Genomic DNA, 6,000 nt, shown 5'->3' on the forward strand with positions numbered 1-6,000 from the left:
ACTTCCGGTATGAACCGGAAGCGGTGTTTTTATCCACCTTATTCCTGGGGGCGCTGATGTAGAAACGATTATGGGTCCAACTTCCGGTGACATGCCGGAAGTAGCAGTGAGCCATTGGTTGCTAGCGGTTGCTAGTGGTTTTCGTTTCCCGTAGCGGTTTATTTGGAAGTTTACTGGTCTTTACTGTTCTTTACTAAATGATTATCAGCTCCAGCAGCATTTAAACATGTGCTTGCGCAGCTCGGGAACATGTTGAGCTGTTTGTGGTTGTACTAATAACCAGGCTAAGTTGAATCTGTGGCTACAAGAGCAGTGTTTTGAACATGCACCCCGGACGAAGAGGGAATGTTGTTGTGAGTAGCAGTGTAAAACCGGGATCCTTTGAGGGATTCGGATCAGTCTGAGTCACTCACTTGTATGAGCCGGGTCTTTGTGAGTCACTTGAGACACTTGAGGCACTTGACCTAAAATGGCCCGATTGCGAAAGAAAGTGTTTCCAGTACATTCAATCCTTCATTCACATTCAATAAAGCATAGTAAACACTTAATAAAGGATTATTACAGTTACCTGTTATTGCCATTTATCAGTTGTGATACACAGCCACTGAAAATCATATCAAGTATCTTACATAAGCCTAAACCTAAAGCTTAAGCTGTGCAAAAAAAATAAAAAATAATAATAATGAATGAGGACAGGGTCACTACTACGAAAGAATATTTTATTTTCTTATATTTTCTAAAATGCACGTGGAGTGGATGCAGAGGCTATTAATTCACTCACAGTTTCGTTTCTCTGCCGACCGAGTGAATGGCTGTTGACTCCCTGCTCTCGGTGATTCTGATAAGCAGGCACTCATGAGTAGTGGATCCGCAGCGGATTCATGAGTGGCAAATCCGATACAGATTCGCTACACATGAATCCCTGCTGGCTGGGTGCAGGTGGCGCTGCTTGTTAGTGGTCAAGTCGAGTAGTACATTTTGTGATCTCACTCGACAGAGAAGCAAAATATACGTATGTAAGATGTTTGAATGGTGCCGTTTATTGATTATATATCCATCAAATGTGGTAGGACTCAATTGAGCCGGTTCAATAGATGTCTAGATTCGTGATTCTTGAGTCTTCTTTGGTGGCCGGTTCAATGAGCCGGATCCCGAATCTTTTTTCCACCGCTAGTTGTGAGAGTCGGTACAGTTTCCACCGCCTACCGAGGGATGAGGAACTCAGAAGAATGTGGCTGAATAAGAATAAGAATAAGAATAAGAAAAACCTTTATTAGTGCCGCAATGTGGAAATTGCAGTTCACAACAGCTTACAGAAAATGCAGAATAAAAAAAATAGCAAGAGCAAAAAGAGTAGCTATAAAAGATAAATAGTGAAACAGAATCAGATAGAAATATTGCACAGATTGAATTGTAATATTGCACGGGTTGAATTGTAAAAAAGTTTTTACACTTATGGTGTAATACTATTGCACATATGATATAGTAATATTGCACATATTAAGAGTGTTCGTTGTGGAGCCTAACAGCAGCAGGAAGGAAAGACCTTCTGTATCTTTCCTTCAGGTGAACACCCAGGTACTTATAAGAGTCCACTTGCTCAATGTCCATTCCCTGGATGTTCACTGGTGAGGGGAGGGCAGAACGACGTCTACGGAAATCCACCACCATCTCCTTGGTCTTCCCCGCGTTGATCAGGAGGTGGTTTCGTTGACACCATTCCACAAAGTTCCCCGTCAGTCCTCTGTACTCTGCGTCGTCGTCACCTCTGATGAGGCCAACAATCGCAGAGTCGTCGGAGAACTTCTGCAGCACACAGCTGTCGGTGTTGTGTCTGAAGTCTGCTGTGTAGAGGGTGAAAAGAAAGGGGGCCAGGACAGTCCCCTGAGGGGCACCCGTGCTACTGGTGAGCAGGTCAGACACACAGTTCCTGTTTCTCACAAACTGTGGTCGGTCTGTGAGGTAGTCCAGGATCCATGTAGACAGCTGGTGGTCCACACCCATCCTCTCCAGTTTGTCCCTCAGAATCACCGGCTGGATGGCGTTGAACGCACTGGAGAAATCAAAAAAGGTGATTCTCACAGTGCTGCCGGGCTTTTCCAGGTGAGAGAGAGCTCGGTGTAGCAGGAAGATAACGGCGTCCTCCACTCCAACGTTAGGATGGTAGGCAAACTGTAGTGGGTCCATGGAGGGGCCCACCTCAGAGCGGAGATGTCCCAGTATCAGTCTCTCCAGTGTCTTCATCAGGTGGGATGTTAGAGCCACCGGTCTGTAGCCGCGGAGGTCTTTAGGCTACGATGTTTTGGGCACCGGTACCACGCACAAGGTCTTCCAAAATCTGTGGTACCACTCTCAGCTCAAGGCTCAGGTTGAAGACATGCTCCATAACTCCAGACAGTTCGTTTGCACAGGACTTAAGGAGCCTGGAGCTGATACAGTCCGGTCCAGCTGCTTTCCTCGCTTTTATCTTCCTGAGCTCTTTTCTCACCTGGTCTGCTGTGAAGGACAAGGGTGGGGGATGAGTGGCTCCATCTTGGTGTGAAAATTATGTATGCATTGGCCGGGAACAACTCAAACAACTCAACTTGAAAAAGACACCAAAAATATTGTATGTATAGTATGTATATAAATCATGTGTGAACACCAGCTGTCACAGCTCAAACAAGACGACATTACAATCCCGCCGCCTAAATATATAGAGGGGTGGGAGGATGACATGGAGAAGTGGCCTAAAATAACATACAGTGGCATAGTTAGCTACTTTCTTAACTCTGCCGCTTCATACGGTGAGGTCATAGTATGCTACGAGGCAAATCTTTTGTCTCCGTTTACAGCTTTAAAGAAACATCAAAGGGCATGCTATATGAACAAAGCTAACCTTAGAGAAGTTAAAACTGGAGTAATATGATCTTTCTTTCTAATGCCTGTCAGTGCTCTTGCTGTGACATTTTCAATCAATTGGAGGCTTTTTATAGAGCTATTTGCAGTGTTCTGCAACATCTGCATTTTCTTTGTCGCCAATGAGCTCTCATTTGTTTTACTCTTAATGCAGGTCAGCCTGTTAGTCATAATTCAGTTACTGAATACTGAATAATTCAGCTGGTGACGGTTGAACTTACGTGAGAAAAAACATACAGGATGGTCAACCCCCCCTCCCCCAAAAGAGTCCACATGAGTTTCCCACGTTTCACTAAACACAACGTCATCCAAATAAGATGAACACCCTGGTAACCCAGCTAACACCTTGTTCATGAGACGCTGAAAGGTCGCTGGAGCATTTCGGAGACCAACGGCGTAACAGAAGAAAACAAACCCCATGATGTAATACATGATGAAATTTCCTTGGGCCTGGCTGTTAGTGGCACCTGCCAGTACCCTTTCAAAAGATCCAGTTTGGTCACACCCACTTGATCAATGCAGTCCTCAATGCAAGGGAGTGGATAACAGGCCTGGTGACTGCATTAAGCTACCTGAAATCTGTTGAAAATCTGTCCGACCTATCCGCTTTATCTGCCAACAGACATGGAGAAGCCCAGCCTGAGCGTGATGGTTCTGCCAACCCATGTTGCAGCAAATACTCCACCTCCTTCTCCATATGCTGACGTTTTTCCACTGGCAGCCTGTAAGCACGCTGCCTCACTTTTTCATCGAATCTTGGCAACAAATGCAACCCTTCAGCAACATCGAAGCCACGATGCAGCCCTGTAGCCCCACTTCTACCTTCATTCATTAGCTTCAACCTCAGCCGTTCTACTTTACCCCTTTCCTTCTCTACCGCTGCTGCTGCAGCCCTCAGCTTCTCCTGCTCCAACTCAAACTGAAATCTCTCCCTCTCCTGCTTCACCTTTTCCCTTTCCAACTGCAGGCACTGCTCAAATGACCAAGAGCTGGACCAAGAAGAGCTGCTGGATCCTGAGCCACCTCCAAAAGATCGGCAGATACAGCCAGCCCCTCTGCCAAGGGGGGCTGTGTCCATTCCACCAGGTCTGATTTGGCAAACTGAGCTAAAGTGAGATGGTCGCTGGAGAAACTCAGAAACCAGTGTATTACTGTGCTCATTATTCATGTCAACTGTCAACGTAAACCACAACCAGTGTAAACTTCATGGACCTCATCCAAAAGAGAGAGCAACAAGTCAGTACACAGCCACAGAGAGATTGAGTGACAAAGGAGCGCCCCCTCCTAGCTGCTTAACACAAACTAACTACCTGCACCGTGTATACTGGCGGCGGGTATTTATGCACCTTAAAACCATCTGTCTTGGGGAAGACAACTTGTCTCAGCCAATACTCCAGGGTGCTCCCATGACAACTGCTCCTAACTGCACGACGACAACACACAAAAACAACTGCTCCTAACTGCACGACGACAACACACAAAAACAACAAACAGCCCTGCAACAAAAAAACAGAGCAACCCCTCCTTGTGAGAGAACTGCCACTACAGCCTACATGAGGGACACAACTGCTCCAGCCACAACCTCCTCACAGCCAAACGCAGGTCAACAAAGAGAGCACCACATCATTTACCCCCCCGGTTAACACTACACTCATAAAACCAAGCCACTGTGAGCCTCCCAATTTTACTGCCACACAAATGGCAAACATTGACACTCCCAATTTCAAAATTGGACGAGCCCCCACTTGTTATGCCCAACTCATTCAAGAGCACAACCAAGGAGGGAGAACCACGCAGCGACCAGTTAAATTAACCGTAAATTTATTTAAAGAACAGGATTTAAGTGTAGGTCGGTAATCAGTGGTGTGGTGAAAGGTGTTGGATGTGCAAGGTGTGTATGTAATTATGAGGAAACAAAAGAGCCAATAGAACAAACAAAACTACGCTGGGGTGCCTGGAGGCACGGGCTATCCAGGAAGGAGAGAGAGAGGGCCATCGTAGAAAGGCCATACTTTTATAGATGAAGCCATAGGTGGGTTGGATCTCCCTGACAAGGTGGGAGGAAACAGGCAGAGAGAACCTGGGAAGGGAGGAGCACAGAGAGGCCAGCAAAACACAAAATGTTTGAGGGCCATCACAATTACAAATAATAAAATAGTGGAGTGTCAGGTGGATGCAGAAACACCTGGGTGGGAGAGACAGACGTTTAAGAGCCCAGAGATCCATGTTAAAAATTAATTGGGCATACGCACGTGGTACCGTATTCAATGCATGTAGTTATTGTAAAGTGACCTGGGGCGCCGAAAAGGGGGGGCAAAGGAGACGGATTCTAGGGGCCCATGATTGAGGGGGGCCCAGAGAGGCCCCTAATGATGATGAAATTATAATACAGAAAAAATAATGACACTAAGTTTTTAACTAACATATAATCACAAATGTTTTATTTTTGATGTCCTGGTAACAATAACTTTATTTGTTTTGGAAACATCAACGTACATGTCAACTGTCATGATGTTCTTCTTTCACAAATATGGTAATGATAGTCAAAAATACCATTAAAATGCATAATTGTATGTAAAATAGCATCAAAAAATTTCGCCGCTGTGTTGGGGGGCCCTGTAAAGATTCTTTTCATGGGGCCCAAAATCCCTAGCGGCGCCCCTGAAAGTGACACAGACTCTTAAACTTCCTGCTGATGTTCTCCTTCACACTTACGATCCTCTTTATCCTTCATAGCAGACTCCATCTCAGTCTAAATGGAAACAATGAACTAGGCTGCCCAGGAAACATTTAGCATCCAGGTGTCCAGTTACTTCTGAACTCCTAAGCTTTGTGCTGTGTATCTCCACATAGTTCTTTCTATACTGATGTAAACCCGTTCGGATTAAAGTTTTAATGTAGTTTCATTACTTTATGTCCAACTGAAAGAGGGTGAAGAACAGAACACGAGCAGTCGTCTACTTATGGTCTATACGTTAAACAGAGATCTGCAGAGTTCTATTAGTCGTACCAATCACAAGATTTGAAGTTAACACTTAGCTGGTGGCAGTTGAAGATGACTCATAAGACAATGTAACTTAATGTATTTATGAGTCATTTTTT

The sequence above is a fragment of the Chelon labrosus genome (assembly GCF_963514085.1).
Source record: "Chelon labrosus genome assembly, chromosome: 21".
Classification (NCBI taxonomy): Eukaryota; Metazoa; Chordata; class Actinopteri; order Mugiliformes; family Mugilidae; genus Chelon; species Chelon labrosus.